Genomic DNA, 22,438 nt, shown 5'->3' on the forward strand with positions numbered 1-22,438 from the left:
GTACCTGCACAGTCACAACAGATGGCTGCTGGCCATCTCTACAAGGACTACAGTGGGTCTACACCTTTGGTGATCCACCAATACCACAATATCTACCAGGACTACAGTGGGTCTGCACCTCTGGTGGCCCACCAACACCATTATTTCTACAAGGACTACAGTGGGTCTACTCTGTGATGACCTACCTACCAATATTCTTGAAACCGTCGAATGTCTCTGCTGTAGGTTTGCTCTGTTGTGGCTCATTACCTGCATGTCAAGAGTCAGCACTGTCTTTCTGTTGGAACGACAGCACTCCTTCTTCAAGACTGCATGGAAATCCACTACTTCTGTGTGCATTCTCTTTTACTGTTCAGACTTTGAAAAAAAATAGAAAAACACTGTAATTTTACTGTGATGAATCAGGACTGTCTTTATAGACTGTGAGAAAATTTTAGCATTTGACCAACATTGTATCAATAAGTGTGTGCATTTGATATCTTTGGTATTGTAATTATGAAAAATTTTATCAAATCATTATTGGCCACTGTCCAAAACAATTTGTAAAATTTTTTGTGGGGAGCATGGGGGCTATGTAAGTAGGCTGTTTAGGTTTTTTTATTGGTAACGCCACCTTTGTATAAAAATCACTGTCTGTGCTGTGTGCAGTCTGTGGCTGGTTTGCATTGTTGTCTGCCATTGTAGTGTTGGGCAGCGGCAGCTGGCTGTGAACAGCGCGTAGCGTTGCGCAGTTGGAGGTGAACCACCAGCAGTGGTGGATGTGGGCAGAGAGATGGCGGAGTTTTGTAATTTGTCATGAACTGCTACATATATTATGACTATTAAGGTAAATACATTGTTTGTTCTCTATTAATATCTTTCATTTGCTAACTATCCCTATCAGTAGTTAGTGCCTTCCATAGTTTGAATCTTTTCTTTAGCTGGCAGTAGTGGCGCTCGCTGTACTGCAATAGTTCGAGTAATGAAGATTTTTGTGAGGTAAGTGATTTCTGAAAGGTATAGTTTAATGTTAGTCAGGGCCATTCTTTTGTAGGGATTTTTGAAAGTCAGATTGCGTTGCGCTAAAAATATTGTATGTCAGTTTAAGCACAGTCTTGTATAATTGTTCAAAGGGGACATTTCAAATTTGGCCCAATTTTCTAGTGGAGGTACGCCTATAATAATAAATAATAGTAGTAATAATAATAATAATAATAATAATAATAATAAACAATCCACCAAACATAACAGACATGGAACACTTCTGGAGCAACATTTGGTCAAACCCGGTACAACATAACAGGCATGCACGGTGGATACAAGCAGAAACAGACACATACAAGATGATACTACAAATGCCTGAAGTGATAATTTTGCAACATGAAGTCACCCAAGCAATTAATTCTACTCACAATTGGAAAGCCCCTGGAAATGATAAAACAGCAAAATTCTGGTTAAACAAGTTCACCTCAACACATTCACATCTAACTAAATTATTTAACAGTTACATTGCAGACCCATACACATTCCCTGATACACTTACACACGGAATAACATATCTGAAACCTAAAGATCAAGCAGACACAGCGAACCCAGCCAAATATCGCCCCATAACATGCCTACCAACAATATACAAAATATTAACTTCAGTCATTAAACAGAAATTAATGACACATACAACACAGAACAAAATTATAAATCAAGAACAAAAAGGCTGTTGCAAAGGAGCACGAGGATGTAAAGAGCAACTGATAATAGATGCAGAGGTGACATATCAAGCTAAAACTAAACAAAGGTCGCTACACTACGCATACATTGATTACCAAAAAGCTTTTGATAGTGTACCACACTCATGGTTACTACAAATATTGGAAATATACAAAGTAGATCCTAAATTGATACAGTTCCTAAACATAGTAATGAAAAATTGGAAAACCACACTTAATATCCAAACAAATTCAAATAATATCACATCACAGCCAATACAGATTAAGTGTGGAATATACCAAGGAGACTCATTAAGTCCTTTCTGGTTCTGCCTTGCTCTGAACCCACTATCCAACATGCTAAATAATACAAATTATGGATACAATATTACTGGAACGTACCCACACAAAATCACACATTTGCTATACATGGATGATCTAAAACTACTGGCAGCAACAAATCAACAACTCAACCAATTACTAAAGATAACAGAAGGATTCAGCAATGATATAAGTATGGCTTTTGGAACAGACAAATGTAAGAAAAATAGCATAGTCAAGGGAAAACATACTAAACAAGAAGATTACATATTGGATAACCACAGCGACTGCATAGAAGCGATGGAAAAAACGGATGCCTATAAATATCTAGGATACAGACAAAAAATAGGAATAGATAATACAAATATCAAAGAAGAAATAAAAGAAAAATATAGACGAAGACTAACAAAAATACTGAAAACAGAATTGACAGCAAGAAACAAGACAAAAGCTATAAATACCTATGCCATACCAATATTGACCTACTCATTTGGAGTAGTGAAATGGAGTAACACAGACCTAGAAGCACTCAATATACTTACACGATCACAATGCCACAAATATAGAATACATCACATACATTCAGCAACAGAAAGATTCACATTAAGCAGAAAGGAAGGAGGAAGGGGATTTATCGACATAAAAAACCTACATTATGGACAGGTAGACAATTTAAGAAAATTCTTTGTAGAACGAGCAGAAACTAGCAAAATACACAAGGCAATCACTCATATAAATACATCGGCTACACCACTGCAATTTCATAACCACTTCTACAACCCTTTAGATCACATAACATCAACAGACATGAAGAAAGTAAATTGGAAAAAGAAAACACTACATGGCAAGCACCCGTATCATCTAGCACAGCCACAAATCGATCAAGACGCATCCAACACATGGGTAAGAAAAGGCAATATATACAGTGACACAGAAGGATTCATGATTGCAATACAGGATCAAACAATAAAAAACCAGGTATTACAGCAAGCATATTATTAAAGATCCCAATACCACAACGGATAAATGCAGACTTTGTAAACAACAAATAGAAACAGTAGATCACATCACAAGCGGATGTACAATACTAGCAAATACAGAATACCCCAGAAGACATGACAATGTCGCAAAAATAATACATCAACAGCTTGCCTTACAACATAAACTTTTAAAACAACACATTTCTACATACAAGGATACACCACAAAATGTACTGGAGAATGATGAATACAAATTATACTGGAACAGAACCATTATAACAGATAAAACAACGCCACATAACAAACCTGACATCATACTCACCAATAAAAAGAAGAAATTAACACAACTAATCGAAATATCCATACCCAATACAACAAATATACGAAAGAAAACAGGAGAAATAATTGAAAAATACATCCAACTGGCTGAGGAAGTCAAAGACATGTGGCATCAGGATAAAGTTGACATCATACCAATTATACTATCAACTACAGGAGTCATACCACACAATATCCGCCAGTACATCAATGCAATACAGCTACATCCAAACATATATATACAGCTACAGAAATCCGTAATTATAGATACATGTTCAATTACCCGAAAGTTCCTAAATGCAATATAACACATACCGTACAGTTAAAAGGAAGTGACGCTTGATCAAGGTCCGCGTCACTCCATTCTTAACCAGACTTAATGTCTGAGAAAGGGAAGATAATAATAATAATAATAATAATAATAATAATAATAATCCCCGTGGAGACCCAGGAAAAGAATAGGCCTCTGGTATGTTCTGCCAGTCGTAAAAGGCGACGAAAAGAACAAACCACTAATAGGGCTAACCCCCCTTTTAGTGTGATTACTTGGTTCAGGACAGAACTGAAGAAGCCTCGGACAAGCGCCGTCATGATCGGGGACGACGCTTGAACTCTATGCCCGCCCACAATGGTAACGACACTGCTAGCCAACTGGAAAATGATTTGAATGCAAATAGAGGTGTTTTGCAGGATATGCTTTCTGCAACCACCCTAGAAGGAAAACAAAGACAGAGGATGAGATGGTCAGATGAAGTTAATCGACACCTCATGTTCTGTTATTACCAAGCAACAAACCTAGGAACCAACACAACTGGATACAGATCACAAGTATACACAACATTTATTACCAGATACCCAGAATTAAAATTTTTAACAGAACAACGACTAGCTGATCAGATCCGTGTAATAATAAAAAATAACAGGATACCTCAGTCAGAATTAGAAAACATCAAACAACAAGTACAACAAATACTGGAACAAAATAATGTGCAATCAGAAGAAGAAGAAAATACAGTAATGGACTCAAACATCCCAGAGCAAACAAACAAAGAACAACACGCACCAATTAAACAACGAAATCTTAAGACAGCCACCAGAACAAGCACAAATAGAACACGAAGTGACACAGATGTTAGATATAGAAGAAAAATTTCAGCTAACATATAAAGAATACAAAGACACAAATACAGACATTAGACCATTCTTGCATAGACCACCAAATAACCCGAAGTCGAAACAACAATAAAAACTATCAACACAATCATACACAACAAAATAAATGAAAACACAACTGTGGAGGAGTTACAACTACTGGTTTATATAGGAGCACTCACTACACTAAATATACACACTAGGTAGAGATCAGAAGCAACCAACACACAGAAGAAACCCAAAAAACCAGCATGGCAACACAGGCTACAGATGAAAATAGACATCGGACAGCTAACACAATTTATAAGAAATGAAATCTCGGAAAAACAGCGAAATAGGTTAGGTAAAATCTCACAACAAGAAGCGACAGATCAAATAGACGAAAAGAAGCAGAAATTACAAGCATTAGCCAAACGACTCAGAAGATAGAAAAAAAGTGAAAATAGAAGGAAACAAAACCAAACATTCAACACAAACCAAAAGAATTTTTACCAGACAATAGATAACACACACATTAAAATAAACAATCCACCAAACATAACAGACATGGAACACGTCTGGAGCAACATATGGTCACACCCGGTACAACATAACAGGCATGCACGATGGATACAAGCAGAAACAGACACAAACAAGATGATACCACAAATGCCTGAAGTGATAATTTTGCAACATGAAGTCACCCAAGCAATTAATTCTACTCACAATTGGAAAGCCACTGGAAATGATAAAATAGCAAATTTCTGGTTAAACAAGTTCACCTCAACACATTCACATGTAACTAAGTTATTTAACAGTTACATTGCAGACCCATACACATTCCCTGATACACTTACACACGGAATAACATACCTGAAACCTAAAGATCAAGCAGACAAAGCGAACCCAGCTAAATATCGCCCATAACATGCCTACCAACAATATACAAAATATTAACTTCAGTCATTAAACAGAAATTAATGACACATACAACACAGAACAAAATTATAAATCAAGAACAAAAAGGCTGTTGCAAAGGAGCACGAGGTTGTAAAGAGCGACTGATAATAGATGCAGAGGTGACATATCAAGCTAAAACTAAACAAAGGTCGCTACACTACGCATACATTGATTACCAAAAAGCTTTTGATAGTGTGCCCCACTCATGGTTACTACAAATATTGGAAATATACAAAGTAGATCCTAAATTGATACAGTTCCTAAACATAGTAATGAAAAATTGGAAAACCACACTTAATATCCAAACAAATTCAAATAATATCACATCACAGCCAATACAGATTAAGCGTGGAATATACCAAGGAGACTCATTAAGTCCTTTCTGGTTCTGCCTTGTTCTGAACCCACTATCTAACATGGTAAATAATACAAATTATGGATACAATATTACTGGAACGTACCCACACAAAATCACACATTTGCTATACATGGATGATCTAAAACTACTGGCAGCAACAAATCAACAACTCAACCAATTACTAAAGATAACAGAAGGATTCAGCAATGATATAAGTATGGCTTTTGGAACAGACAAATGTAAGAAAAATAGCATAGTCAAGGGAATACATACTAAACAAGAAGATTACATATTGGATAACCACAGCGACTGCATAGAAGCGATGGAAAAAACGGATGCCTATAAATATCTAGGATACAGACAAAAAATAGGAATAGGTAATACAAATATTAAAGAAGAACTAAAAGAAAAATATAGACAAAGACTAACAAAAATACTGAAAACAGAATTGACAGCAAGAAACAAGACAAAAGCTATAAATACTTATGCCATACCAATATTGACCTACTCATTTGGAGTAGTGAAATGGAGTAACACAGACCTAGAAGCACTCAATACACTTACACGATCACAATGCCACAAATATAGAATACATCACATACATTCAGCATGAGAAAGATTCACATTAAGCAGAAAGGAAGGAGGAAGGGGATATATCGACATAAAAAACCTACATTATGGACAGGTAGACAATTTAAGAAAATTCTTTGTAGAACGAGCAGAAACTAGCAAAATACACAAGGCAATCACTCATATAAATACATCGGCTACACCACTGCAATTTCATAATCACTTCTACAACCCTTTAGATCACATAACATCAACAGATACGAAGAAAGTAAATTGGAAAAAGAAAACACCTCATGGCAAGCACCCGTATCATCTAACACAGCCACACATCGATCAAGACGCATCCAACACATGGCTAAGAAAAGGCAATATATACAGTGACACAGAAGGATTCATGATTGCAATACAGGATCAAATAATAAACACCAGGTATTACAGCAAGCATATTATTAAAGATCCCAATACCACAATGGATAAATGCAGACTTTGTAAACAACAAATAGAAACAGTAGATCACATCACAAGCGGATGTACAATACTAGCAAATACAGAATACCCCAGAAGACATGACAATGTCGCAAAAATAATACATGAACAGCGTGCCTTACAACATAAACTTTTAAAACAACACGCTCCTACATACAAGTATGCACCACAAAATGTACTGGAGAATGATGAATACAAATTATACTGGAACAGAACCATTATAACAGATAAAACAACGCCACATAACAAACCTGACATCATACTCACCAATAAAAAGAAGAAATTAACACAACTAATCGAAATATCCGTACCCAATACAACAAATATACAAAAGAAAACAGGAGAAAAAATTGAAAAATACATCCAACTGGCTGAGGAAGTCAAAGACATGTGGCATCAGGATAAAGTTGACATCATACCAATTATACTATCAACTACAGGAGTCATACCACACAATATCCACCAGTACATCAATGCAATACAGCTACATCCAAACATATATATACAACTACAGAAATCCGTAATTATTGATACATGTTCAATTACCCGAAAGTTCCTAAATGCAATATAACACATACCGTACAGTTAAAAGGAAGTGACGCTTGATCAAGGTCCATTATTCATAGTGATATTGTGTGTGTACTTTTAAGATTGTCGACGCTAGGTCAATCTATACCCGATTTCAGTCTGCTCAACATACAAAATGCAGTTCGTAGTAATCATTACTGAGTGGTGTTGTGTAAATGTAGCTCGTCCAAATTAGTATCAAAAAGAGAAAACTTTAGTTCAGTGGATTTTTCGGGTTCCAAACTTTGCCATATAACACATCATTACTACGTGTTACTATGCTTGTACATGCACCCACTTGTACAAGGAAAAACTCACTCATTGCCTAAGTAGGCTGGCGACCGAATTATTAATTATAGATAGCATGTACTGTGTGTACTTCTTGTCCATGCGAACGAGTAATTACACTTTACATTTGCTTGATGCATCACTGTAGTTATTGACTGAATATAAGTCTGATCTTGCTTCTATTAGGTACACGCGGTCAACTAATGTACTAAAATCCTTATTTATAAGGTGGAGCCCGTGAACTTATTACAGTACAGGCTTTATATAGCTAACCTACGTCCGAGTAGGGCGGGAGTGTTACAAGTGGCTTCCCGGTGAAGGACATCCATCTGTTGTCGGTTACAAATTAATATAAATACCGAACAGTGGATGTTCAGTGGCACGAATAGCAATAAATTTCAGTAAAAGAAACTGCAGTGTGAGTCAAGTATAATAGTGTGGTATAGTTGGCATTCAATATGGACAGGAACGTAGGGAGGGTAGATGCGCTAAGTGAAATGGAGAATGCGGCTGGCAGTAGCCGGAGTTTACGCGGCCAGATAACAGATGGCGTTAGCGAAAGACAGTTGGCGTACATACAATACCACGAACACGTCAATGAACAGATTGAAAGGTTGAGATCGCCTCGAACACAGCAAGGGACAAAACAGGAAGCAGAGGGTGACTTTGTAGATGATAGTGGGTATATGAATGAATCCACTGACCTATTTGATTCTCCACAGATAAAGAAAGAACCGAAAGAAACTTTTGAAGTAGAATCGGAACACACCGATTCCGTAGAACAAAACAGTGTGAAAATTTTAAGCATAAATGATTTATTTGAACAATTAACCAAACAAATTTCAGGACAGAGTGAGCAGATCAAAACACACGTTGATCAGCAGCTCAAAACACAGGGACACCAGCTCAAAACGCAAAATGAGCAGCTTAAAACACACGTTGACGAGCAGCTCAAAACACAGAATGAACAGCTCAAAACACACGTTAACGAGCAACTCAAAACACAGGTGGATCAAATTAAAGCACAGGTCGAAGGACAGGGAATTAAAATTAGTAAACAGATAGAACAGGTAGAACAAAAAGTGGGTAATTTAAGTTCTGTGGTAAATACTCTGAAATTTGAAATTGATACCATTAACAAAAATATGGATACTATGCAGGAGGAAATTGGTAACATTAATAGTAGATTTGATGTTGAAATTTTCAACATCCAAGAGAAAGTAGAACCTCTGGTTGAAACTAAGGTAGACGAAAAAGTTTTCGGTCTTAAAACTGAGGTCGTAAACGAATGTCAACACGGGATATCGCAATTGGAAAAGGTAGTTTCAGACACTGAAAGGGATTTAAGTAAAAAAGTAACCGGATGTGTTCAAAATTGTGAACAAAATACTACGAAAATTCAAGGCAGAATTTTCGATCTGGAGAGCAAAATTAAAGATAGGCCTGGTGTTGTCTGTAATGGCACACCAATTACGAAGCTATTAGAAGGCGAGGAACGCTTCGATCCAGCCAAGAAACATAACGGGTGGCATCCATTAGATTTTATTAAAAATTGCGAGAGAGTATTTCCTGAGCACTTGTCTGATCAGGAAAAGATAAACGTTGTAATTAGCGCCTTGGAAGGTGACGCTAAGCGCTGGGGAATAAATTTAAATACCGAACGAATGACGTTCGAGGAATTTAGGCAGAGATTTACGGAAGAATATTGGTCTGAACAAAAGCAGGACCATTTATGGCGCGAGTTCATCATGGCCAAACAGCATGATAACAGGGGCAGGAATTCTTTGAAAGATTTCTGCGAGCATTGGTACCGAAAATTGACACATTTAAGAGGTAGAAGATCAGATTCAGAAATTATCTGGGAGCTATATAAAAAGCTTCCGGAGGATTCCAAGAGGTATGTAGGAAGCAATCATCGTAGCTTCCAAGCATTTCTAGAAAGGGTCGAAGATGAAGACCATTGGCGCGAAAGTCGCGCCAATTACCAAAATTTTTGTAACCGTAATAACCGGAACAATGACGAAAGAAATGACGGCGATGGATTTCGCGTCAATATAATACAAAGAGGAAGAGGCAGAGGAAGAGGCAGAGGAAATAATCCAGGTCGCGGTAGAGGGTATACCGCGCAAAACAATAACGACGCGAGAAACTAATTTCCGCGAACGTTGCGGGCCAAACGGAAGCGGACAATACATACCGGCCCCGATTCAAGAAAAGATACCGGACCGACCGTAATGTAATGAGACAGGCTAGGGACGAGCATGGAACGCCGCGACGTGTTGTGGCGAAACAAGCGTCAGGTGCGAGCCAGAATGAATCATCGCTGCCGCACAGAGCGCTACATGTTAACAGGCGAGTGGAGCATCAGAGGACAACGGCCCAGCCTAGCCGAACATCTGTTCGGAAAGAAGCCGCTAGCAATACGGCAGCAGTAGGTACGAACGTAGCAGTCAGAGCTAATGAAAATTTTACGAGTAATAATTCCGTGGCAAAGGAAACAATAAATGAGACTGTGAGTACACAGAGAGGTGCGGTTAGCAGTGTTTGCAATGGGGTAAAAGGCGATAATGAATTAGCAGAAGTTACTGATTGGCGTGTGCAGATCGACGATCTGTACAAGGGCCTAAAGCAATGTGAGTGGGAGGATTTTAAAAGGGAGTATGAGGCGAAGAAATTAGTTGGTGGAAAGAGAGATAGTAGGGACGTCCATAAAGTGACGTGGCCCAAAATTGAAGAGGGGAGAATAAATAGCGCCGCGCAAAGTACGCGTGCCGCCAATAGGATGAAGGTTAATGATAGGAAGGATTTGGAGGATGATATCCTCAGCATTGACGAAGAAATAACTTCTGCTAACAGTCCGCCAATAGTACAAGCTGCTACCGAGAGGCACCGTGGAGAAGGGGTAGATGATTACCTGAAAGTAATTAAAGTCCACGAGGATTACACCGAATATGAAGTCACAGTGGATGTGAATAAAGCTGAGGATGAGGCCGTTTTGCCAAAAGAGGAGATTGAATTGAAATCCAAGCCTGACGACAATACAGAGGAAGGACTTAGTGCCTGTCTCAGAAAAGCTTTTATGTTAGAACCTGAAAGTGATCCGGAATGGTCGGATTCCGACGATAGTTCAGATAATGAAAGATACGCAGATACAGACGGAAATGAATGTACTCACGCTCCCTATTGTGCAAAAGTAGCGTGCTTAAGTGAATCTGATGTTGAGGAAGAGAGTAGTAATGACTCTAGTGAAGATGAATTTTCAGGTGTAAAGGAAAATGAATATACTTTTACTGAAAGAGGGTATGAGAAAATCTGTGAAGGGAAAGAAATCGAACACAGGACTATCGCATTTGCAAGTAGAACTCTAACAAAATACGAGAGGAACTACACTATTTCGGAAAAGGAAGCTTTAGCCATTATATGGGGGCTAAAGAAATTTAGAAATTATCTGTGGGGCCATAAGCTCATCATACATACTGACCACAAAGCTTTAACTTTTCTTAAAGATTGCCGTTTACTTAATGGTAGGCTGACTCGTTGGGCTTTGTACCTACAACAATTTGATTACGATATTTACTATGTTAGGCAATACTGACCTTACGACTTATCTTAGAAGAAAGATTAAGGAAAGGCAAACCTACGTTTCTAGCATTTGTAGACTTAGAGAAAGCTTTTGACAATGTTGACTGGAATACTCTCTTTCAAATTCTGAAGGTGGCAGGGTTAAAATACAGGGAGCGAAAGGCTATTTACAATTTGTACAGAAACCAGATGGCAGTTATAAGAGTCGAGGGACATGAAAGAGAAGCAGTGATTGGTAAGGGAGTAAGGCAGGGTTGTAGCCTCTCCCCGATGTTGTTCAATCTGTATATTGAGCAAGCAGTAAAGGAAACAAAAGAAAAATTCGGGGTAGGTATTAAAATTCATGGAGAAGAAATAAAAACTTTGAGGTTCGCCGATGATATTGTAATTCTGTCAGAGACAGCAAAGGACTTGGAAGAGCAGTTGAATGGAATGGACAGTGTCTTGAAAGGAGGATATAAGATGAACATCAACAAAAGCAAAACAAGGATAATGGAATGTAGTCTAATTAAGTCGGGTGATGCTGAGGGAATTAGATTAGGAAATGAGGCACTTAATGTAGTAAAGGAGTTTTGCTATTTGGGGAGCAAAATAACTGATGATGGTCGAAGTAGAGAGGATATAAAATGTAGGCTGGCAATGGCAAGGAAAGCGTTTCTGAAGAAGAGAAATTTGTTAACATCCAGTATTGATTTAAGTGTCAGGAAGTCATTTCTGAAAGTATTCGTATGGAGTGTAGCCATGTATGGAAGTGAAACATGGACGATAAATAGTTTGGACAAGAAGAGAATAGAAGCTTTCGAAATGTGGTGTTACAGAAGAATGCTGAAGATTAGATGGGTAGATCACATAACTAATGAGGAAGTATTGAATAGGATTGGGGAGAAGAGAAGTTTGTGGCACAACTTGACCAGAAGAAGGGATCGGTTGGTAGGACATGTTCTGAGGCATCAAGGGATCACCAATTTAGTATTGGAGGGCAGCGTGGAGGGTAAAAATCGTAGAGGGAGACCAAGAGATGAATACACTAAGCAGATTCAGAAGGATGTAGGTTGCAGTAGGTACTGGGAGATGAAAAAGCTTGCACAGGATAGAGTAGCATGGAGAGCTACATCAAACCAGTCTCAGGACTGAAGACCACAACAACAACAACAACATTTACTATGTTAAAGGTACTGAGAATTATGTGGCAGATGCTTTATCTCGATTGCCTAATGGTATGAGTGAAGTGCGAAATGAAAATGGTGAAGAGGGTACTTTTCAGATAAGGTATATGAAAGAGGTTTCAGGAAAGAGGAAAATGTAGCAGATATGTAAAAATATGAGATACCATCAGAATGAGGATTCAACCTGGAAATCAGTGAAGGTAAATTTTGACAGTGTACAGCATCCTCAAATTAAGAAATATTACAAAATATTTAAAGGCATTTTGTATAGGAGGAAAGATTTAGCCACTGAGGAATGGAGAGTGTGTTGGCCACACCAGTTTGATACCGAGGTCATAGATTATTTTCATTTAGCATTGGGGCATAGTGGGCCAAAGAAATGTTTGGATAAATTGAATAATGTAGTAGTGATTGTTGGTAGTGTCAGTAAGAAGGTAAAGGAACGAATTAAGTCATGTGATGTCTGTCAAAAAGCCAAAGTGCCGAACAAAACTAGTAAGGGACCAATTCAAAGTACGTTGCCTGAAGACACCCTAGACTTATTATCGGTAGATTTATATGGTCCCCTCCCGAAGACTTCGGGAAATTGTGCGTATATTTTGGTGATATTGGAAGTATTTTCAAAATTTGTGAAATTATACCCCTTGAAAAAAGCAACAGCAAAAGCTGTATTTAATAGGATGGTCGAATACTTTAGGACCATCGGGAAACCCAAAGCAGTACTATCTGACAATGGACCCCAGTTCATATCCAAAATTTGGAAAGAAGGAATGGAGAGAAATGGTGTGGAGGTTAAATATATCTCAGCTTATCATCCTGCTAGCAACCCGGTTGAAAGGTACATGCGAGAAATTGGGAGATTGTGTAGAACGTACTGCAGTCACAATCATAGAGCCTGGGGCAGATTTATATCGGATTTTGAGAATGTCATGAACACACTGCATCATGAAACTACAGGATTTCCACCGGAAGAAATTTTGTTAGGCAGAAGTAGTAAAAGTTTAATTGAAGAAAAACTAGAGTTTCCACCTTGTACAAGTTTGGGATTGGATCAAAAGAAAGAATTGGTGATAAAAAGGGCAAAGCAAAAAGCTGAATCTAGATCTAAAAGACACAATAAAAATTTAAAAGTTTCAAAATTTAAAATTGGAGATTATGTTCTTTTAAAAACCCACGAAAAGTCTAGTGAACTAAACCATGAAATTTCAAAATTTAAATATATTTATAATGGACCATATATAATACAGAATATTCCACACGACAATGCTTACTACCTGATCTACCCAAAATCCAAAAGACCTTTAGGTGTAAGAAATATTGTGGACCTGAAACTGTATGTACCTAGGAACGAGTAAATGTGCTGTATCTTATGCTGAACCCAAGTTATCCCAAATGTATCTAATCTTTGTAAATGTCTGTATACCCTTGAAAGTGTGCTAATGTAGTTATGTGAGTTTCAGATTACCAGTTGTACTGTAACTGTAAAAATGTATGGAGAAAAGGGCTGAAAGAAAGGATAAATGCTATCAGCCAGATAAAAGATGGGACTGTCAAAAATGAAAATGGGCAGTGTATGAATTGTAATATGAAGGACTGCCAAATACCAATGAGGGCAGATAAATAATCGATGGAAGATTGTAAATGTGATCCAGGAGATGTGACAATATGAAGTAAAAAGGACTGCCCAAATCCACATAATAGGCAGCAAATATATGTAGTTAATTTTCTGAATATATGTGTGTGTGTTTTGTTTAGTAAGTAAGAAAATGGACTGCTATTCAAAGCATGCAGCGATAAATTTTCTTATAGTGTGTACAAAATATGAAATTGTTTTTGTAGTTAAATGTTTGTATTCCAGAATTTTAAATTATTTCTTTGAGAAATTTAGAAAAAAAAAAATAAGTAAATTGCTATTTTAGTGAGATTGTGATGGGAAGTTGGACTGTTCGAAAGGCACTTGAGTAAATGACAAGTCAGTATTCTTGAAGTATTAAAAAAGTGTAAACCTGTATACAGTGAGCAGAAGGAAATATGTAGTGTAAATCTTTTTGGACAATTAAGTAAAAAATTCAGAACCTCTGTATAATTGTAAGATTTAGTGTTCCCATAAAATTTGGACTTAAGAAAATTTTCTGGAAACAGGGGCATGTGTAACGACAATTATACGTATAATAATTTTTTTCTTTATGAATTTAGATAAATTAATAATAGCAATGTGTTGAATTTCTTTTTCGATTCTTTTCGTGTCATGTTAAAGAAACTGTGAGTAACTTTTGAAACGAATATTATTTATGTTAGATTTCAAATAATGTGGTAATCAAAGGAAGGTGTATTTAATGTTAAAACTATTGTAAGATTTGAAAATTGTAATTTATACACTTGGTCCATACGTAGGAAATGCATTAGGATATGTGTAGTAGAAAACCTGTGGTGAATACCCTACCTGTAGGGGAGAGGGAAAAGGTGGAGGCAGGCGAGGCGGGAAAACGCACACTGGGCGCGGTTCGGCACAACGGGCTCAGTAACACAGTCGGAGGCGAGCAACAGTCGGAAGTACACGTACTGTACCGAGGAGGCTACCCAGGAAAAGTGGATTCCATTGAGCCTCGGATGAACCGATTCCGACGACTACATGGCATGGCTATATTCTGAGGCACAAAATTGGAAAGATTACGACGCTAAGAAGATGGAAAGTGCCGATGTTGTGTGAGCCTTAGCCGTACTTGCATGTGTGCCGTGCTGCCCGCTATCTCGCTGCCCGCCAACCGCCGCACCGACTTGCACAGGTCAAACATTTATTTCATCTTTAGAAGTGTATCTGTGTGGACCAGTGTCGAAACTGTTTCAAATGGTTCAATAATAACGTGACTTTCACCAGAATTGCTTTAGCCATGACTTATCCTGATCACTGACCTAGACAGGATCCTTACCTCGTATTGTGCAATCCGAGTATCCTAAACTGAAAGTTTAATATTTGTGTTAATGAAAATTATCAGCAGATTAATCTATGCCATAAAGGAATCTATAGTTCTGTGTGCTGTTGCGAATATTGGTAAAGAACAAAAGAGTTTTTGTTGGATTGAGTTAGCGATGTTATTTAATTAATTTGAGACAGAAATAATGACAGTTAAATTATTCAGAAGTAAGACAAAAGAGTAGTTATCCAGAGATTGATAAAATTGTGTGTTAATTTGCCTTCAGTACTAGATAGTTTCAGTATAACGACTATAACAGTTTCAGGGCCCCCACCCCTTTTTGCTCTTGTTCATTCGTTCAAACCTTGATGTGTACTGATCAAATTTGACCAGTAAAGCTAAATTCTATATTAATCCTAAATGTATTAGTGTTTTTCCATTATTCATAGTGATATTGTGTGTGTACTTTTAAGATTGTCGACGCTAGGGCAATCTATGCCCGATTTCAGTCTGCTCAACATACAAAATGCAGTTCGTAGTAATCATTACTGTGTGGTGTTGTGTAAATGTAGCTCGTCCAAATTAGTATCAAAAAGAGAAAACTTTAGTTCAGTGGATTTTTCGGGTTCCAAACTTTGCCATATAACGCATCATTACTACGTGTTACTATGCTTGTACATGCACCCACTTGTACAAGGAAAAACTCACTCATTGCCTAAGTAGGCTGGCGACCGAATTATTAATTATAGATAGCATCTACTGTGTGTACTTCTTGTCCATGCGAAAGAGTAATTACACTTTACATTTGCTTGATGCATCACTGTAGTTATTGACTGAATATAAGTCCGATCTTGCTTCTATTAGGTACACGCGGTCAACTAATGTACTAAAATCCTTATTTATAAGGTGAAGCCCGTGAACTTATTACAGTACAGGCTTTATATAGCTAACCTACGTCCGAGTAGGGCGGGATTGTTACAAATTGGCTGTTATATATTGTAATTCTGAGAATAATGTTGTTGGCAGAGTTACGTGGACGAACTACACTGTAGCCTATTAGAGGAAAGTAATCTGAAAAAGAATTTTTGTTCAGAGTGCGAGTGTCTGTGTATACAAACACAAAACAGGAGTTCAGGAGAGGTGTGTACCATTGGGCTTGGCAGAAACAAATAACGGTATATCATCCGTTTTAAAACTGATGTATGTTGTATCGACGTTGAAAAAAAATTCTGGGCGTTGCAGCAAAACATTTTAATTTAAGATTAAAGTTGCGCAGCACGTGCCCATAGTCCATTTATCTGCATAGTTTAGTTTTCCACAGTCTTTGGTATGGACTAGGATTGCGATTGTTGTGTGTGGATGCGAGCCGAGTTGGTGATACTTCGCTCTCTGGTTCAGGTTGTGATAGCTTACACAGATCGAGGCTGCAGTGGATGGCACCACTGTTGTGGGCCGGACGTGGGGATCCAACGGACGTCCAGCGCGTCAGAGTCCTCCGATCGGTCCTCACGAGAGGCCAACCCAGTTACTGCTAGCACTGAGGCTGACCCCTCACCTGTGGTCGAGTGGGAGGTCGCCTCGGGGAGAAGCAGGTGGCGAAAGACTACCCAGACGGCTGCACGTAAGGCCTCCCCGATTTTTCTGACAAACAGGTTCTAAGTCCTGCCTGTGGGTTACACTGTCGCTGAGCCGGATGCTGTCGCCTGTCCTGTTTCAAAGGAAACCACTCAACCTGCAAGATCCAGGCAATCGCAGAGGGTGGGATTATTGGTAGTTGGGAGCTCCAACGTTAGGGACTTGGCTGACAAGGAGGGTAAGAAAACCAATGTGCACTCCGTGTGCATACCGGGTAGAGTCATTCCAGATGTGGAAAGGGTCCTACCGGATGTCATGAAGAGCACAGAGTGCAGCCAGCTGCAGGTGGTTGCTCAGGTTGGTATCAATGATGTGTGTCACTTTGGGTCAGAAGAGATTCTCTCTGGTTTCAAGCGACTAACAGAAGTGGCAAAGGCTGCCAGTCTTGCTTGCAAGATGAAAGCAGAGCTGACCATTTGCAGCATAGTCGACAGGACCGATTGCGGACCTCTGGTACAGCTCCGAGTGGAGCGTCTTAATCAGGGGCTCAGACGGTTCTGCGACCGCGTAGGCTGCAGATTCCTCGACCTGCGCCAAAGGGTGGTGGGGTTTTTGGTTCCGCTGAATAGGTCAGGTGTCCACTATACGCAGGAGACGGCTACACGGGTAGCAGGGGTTGTGTGGCGTGGACTGGGCGGATTTTAGGTTAGAGGGTCTCGGGAAAACACAAGAAGGGCTGCAGTCACCAAGGGTGGAGGCTGAAGAACATAGATACAGGAACCATTGGTATAACAGTTGTAAATTGTCGTAGGTTATAGGCACTGAAAGCTGGCTAAAGCCGGATATAAGATCCGCCGAAATTTTTGCGAAGAACCCAATGGTTTCCCGAAAAGATAGGCTAAACACGGTTGGCGGTGGCGTGTCTGTTGCTGTTAGTAGTTTAACGTGTCACGAAATTGAAGTACATATTTCCTGTGAGTTAGTATGGGCAGAGGTCATTGTTGGCAACCGGAATAAAAAAATAATTGGATCCGTTTACCGACCTCCCAGTTCAGATGATGGAATTGCTGAAAGGTTCAAAGAAAACTTGAGTTTGATTTCAAACATGTACTCGACTCATACGATAATAGTTGATGGTGACTTTATTTTACCCTCGATATTTTGGCGAAAATACATCTTTAATTCCGGAGGTACGCATAAAATATCATATGAAATTGTACTAAACGCATTCTCTGAAAATTATTTCGAGCAGTTAGTTCATGAGCCCACGCGAATAGTAAAAGGTTGTCAAAATACACTTGACCTCTTAGCAACAAATAATCCTGAGTTAATAACCAGCACCAAAACCGATATAGGGATTAGTGAGCACAGGGTTGTCGTAGCGAGACTGAATATTGTAATTCCCAAATACTCGAAAAATAAGCGAAAATTATACCTATTCAAAAAAGCAGATAAAAAGTCACTTGACGCCTTCCTGAGAGGCAATCTCCACTCATTCCAAATTAATAATATAAGTGTAGACCAGATGTGGCTTAAATTCAATAAAATAATATCGGCAGCAATTGAGAGGTTTATATCAAATAAACTAACAAACGACGGAGCTGATCGTCCTTAGTACACCATACGGGTTAGAACTCTGTTGCAGAAACAACGAAACAATCATGCCAAATTTAAACAGATGCAAAAGCCCCAAGATTGGCGATCCTGTATAGAAGCTCGAAACTTAGCGCGGAGTTCAATGCGAGATGCCTATAACAGTTTTCTCAACGAAACTTTGTCTCGAAACCCGGCAGAAAATCCAAAGTGATTCTGGTCGTATGTGAAGTATGTTAGCAGCAAGAAACAATCAATGCCTTCTCTGCTCGATAACATTGGAGATACTATCGAAGACAGTGCTGCCGAAGCAGATTTACTAAACACAGCCTTCCGAAATGCCTTCAAAAAAGAAGACGAAATAAATATTCCAGAATTCGAATCGAGTACAGCTGCCAACATGAGTAACGTAGAAGTAAATATCCTCGGAATAGTGAAGCAACTCCAATCACTTAATAAAAGCAAGTCTTCTGGTCCTGACTGTATACCAATTACACTCCTTTCAGAGTATGCTGATGCATTAGTCCCATACTTAACAATCACAAACAACCGTTCACTCGAAGAAAGATCCGTACCCAAAGATTGGAAAGTTGCACTGGTCACACCAATATTCAGAAAAGATAGTAGGAGTAATTCACTAAATTACGGGCCCATATCGTTAACGTCGATATGCATCGGGATTTTAGAACATATATTGTGTTCGAACATTATGAATTACCTCGAAGGAAACGGTCTATTGACACACAGTCAACATGGGTTTTGAAAACATCGTTCCTGTGAAACACAATTAGCTCCTTATTCACATGAAGTGCTGAGTGCTATTGACAAGGGATTTCAGATCGATTCCGTATTCCTGGATTTCCGGAAGGTTTTTGACACTGTACCACACAAGCGGCTCGTAGTGAAATGCATGCTTATGGAATATCGTCTCAGTTATGTGACTTGATTTGTGATTTCCTGTCAGAGAGGTCACAGCTCGTAGTAATTGACGGGAAGTAATCGAGTAAAACAGAAGTGATTTCAGGCGTTCCCCAAGGTAGTATTATAGGCCCTTTGCTATTCCTTATCTATGTAAACGATTTGGGAGACAATCTGAGCAGCCGTCTTCGGTTGTCTGCAGATGACGCTGTCGTTTATCGACTAATAAAGTCATCAGAAGATCAAAACAAACTGCAAAACGATTTAGAAAAAATATCTGAACGGTGCGAAAAATGGCAGTTGACCCTAAATAACGAAAATTGTGAGGTCATCCACATGAGTACTAAAAGGAACTTGTTAAAATTCGGTTACACGATAAATCAGTATAATCTAAAAGCCGTAAATTCAACTAAATGCCTAGGTATTATAATTACGAACAACTTAAATTGAAAAGAACTCATAGAAAATGTTTTGTGGAAGGCTAAACAAACGCTGCGTTATATTGGCAGGACACCTAGAAAATGTAACAGACCTACTAAGGAGAATGCCTTCACTACACTTATCCGTCCTCTTTTAGAATACTGCTGCGCGGTGTGTGATCCTTACCAGGTAGGACTGAAGGAGTACATCGAAAAAGTTCAAAGAAAGGCAGCACGTTTTGTATTATCGCGAAATATGGGAAAGACTGTCACAGAAATGATACAGGATTTGGGCTGGAAATCATTAAAAGGAAGGCGTTTTTCGTTGCTACGGAATCTTCTCACGAAATTCCAGTCACCAACTTCCTCCTCCGAATGCGAAAATATTTTGTTGACACCGACCTATATAGGGCGGAATGATCACCACGATAAAATAAGGGGAATCAGAGCTCGTACGGAAAGATGTAGATGTTGATTCTTTCCGTGAGCTATACGAGATTGGGATAATAGAGAATTGTGAAGGTGGTTCGATGAACCCTCTGCCAGGCACTTAAATGTGATTTGCAGAGTATCCATGTAGATGTAGATGTAGATGAACATATTGACCACAGAGATATTCCATCAAGAAATCACTAAAACTCAATCCACCACCCCTATTTTAACACAGGGAGAGGAAAGCCATACTTGATAGAGCATCCGCTTGCTCTGCACAACCTACGACGAAGAGGAGAAATACACTATCTGATGAAAACGGTAGTCATACCCCTATGTAATGCGGAATGACTAGATGTCATGAGAGGCCGAACCGCTGGTACAAACGGAGGCTGGGAGCATTGTGTCTGAACTGTGAGAGGGTTGCAATCCATTTCTGCCACACAGTTAACCTCTCTGTTCGTCGTATCCCAGCGACGTGTTTGTCGACATATCGCTAGGGGGAGCGTAGTCGCACGGCGAGCTGGTTTAATGGCATGCGCACTTCCTCCTGGCCTCAACGTTTGCAAGCTGTTCTGAATGGTAACTGGGGTCGCTCAGTCGCTCACCGATTACAGGGATCCGGTCCGTCGAGCTGTGGAAGGCTGTGGAAAGTGTGTCTACGATATACGATATTTGAGAACGACACTTCTCTCTGCCTTCATTTTCGTGGGCTTGTGGACTTGCGCCTTTGGATTTAGCGTAGCACCTTTCTCCTTTACGCTTTTATTATTATTTTTTATTTATTTATTCATTTATTTTGAGGCTATAGTGTTGGTGTTCACTTGCTGACAAGGACTGGCGAACAATGTGCACACGAAGGATGAAAAATCGGTGTTTTCCCTACCCTCACGGTTTAAGATTCACATCTTCGGAGCCGGAACGTTTCTCCTTTTAGTTGCCTTTGATGTGGGTGCTGTTTTGTCAGTATTTACTTACAGCCAAAAACAGGCGTATCAAGAAAACGATAAGCACCTTATGTTATGTGAAGTCACGGGACTGGTTGTTATGTAGCAAAATTCAGTTTTCATTCTCCCGTATAACGCTTTTTGTCTCTTATCAATGACAGTTACATTCATCTTTCCGTGTTAACAGCACAAGCCCAAGGTGTTTTAAGCTACTTGCAAAAGGCAAACAGAATTTAGATTTTGGTGTTGGCTGACTTACGAAAATTTTGTTGTTGTATTTTAATTTTTAGCTTTTGCGTTTTCTTTTGAAGGCTTATATGTTAAAGGAGTTCCCGTTTTGAAGAAATTATTTTTTACTCGCATGTTAAATTACTATTTTGGTTATTAGGTCATAGTTAAGTTTGAGAGGACGTAACGAGATCTCTTGTTGTGTGAATTATTTCTGTTGTAGTTAGCATGTGTCTATGTTGCTTTAAATTTATATTGTTGCCTGTGTGTTCTAGAATTCCTAATCTTAGCTGAAGGAAAGGATAGTACGATATCTGGGATAAAGTCAAAGCCGTTGCCTTGTACTAATATCTGTTTAATGATCAGATGTATTTGCATCAGAGTATTAGAACGCGATTAACACTGTCAGTTACCTTTTTGTGATTCTCTTGTTCAAAAAAGTATTATGTACGCCCAACGTCAAAAATATCTTTAACCACTAAGCTCGTGAATTAACATTTTCATTATAGCAAGTGTTAAGTGCCTTACGTTCATCATTATAGTTCATCCTGTTAGATGATGAAGATGTTTGGTTTGTTGGCCGCTCAACCGCGCGGTCATCAGTGCTCATAGAAATTCTCAATTTCTGCACAGTCCAATTTTAACACATTCCAATTTAGCCACTGTCACGAATGATGTTGATGAAATGATGCGGACGACACAATCACCTGGTCGCCGGGCAGAGAAAATTCCCAACCCGGCCAGGAATCTAACCCCGTGATCCAGAGACAGCAACGATAGCCACTAAACCACGAGCTGCGGACTGTTTAATGATGAAACGCCGCTGAGACAAAAAGACGTTTTTAAAATTTTTATCCTTCGTATGCTCAGCTCCTTACTACTCTCTGCTCCCAGCTCATGCTCCCAACCATTTCAGTAATGTCAGACAGGGTTGATCGAGAGAGCTCAATGACTTCGAATGTGGACTTGTTGGAAACAATATCATCACGGATATTTAAA

This window comes from Schistocerca serialis, chromosome 5, assembly GCF_023864345.2.
Source record: "Schistocerca serialis cubense isolate TAMUIC-IGC-003099 chromosome 5, iqSchSeri2.2, whole genome shotgun sequence".
Taxonomy (NCBI): domain Eukaryota; kingdom Metazoa; phylum Arthropoda; class Insecta; order Orthoptera; family Acrididae; genus Schistocerca; species Schistocerca serialis.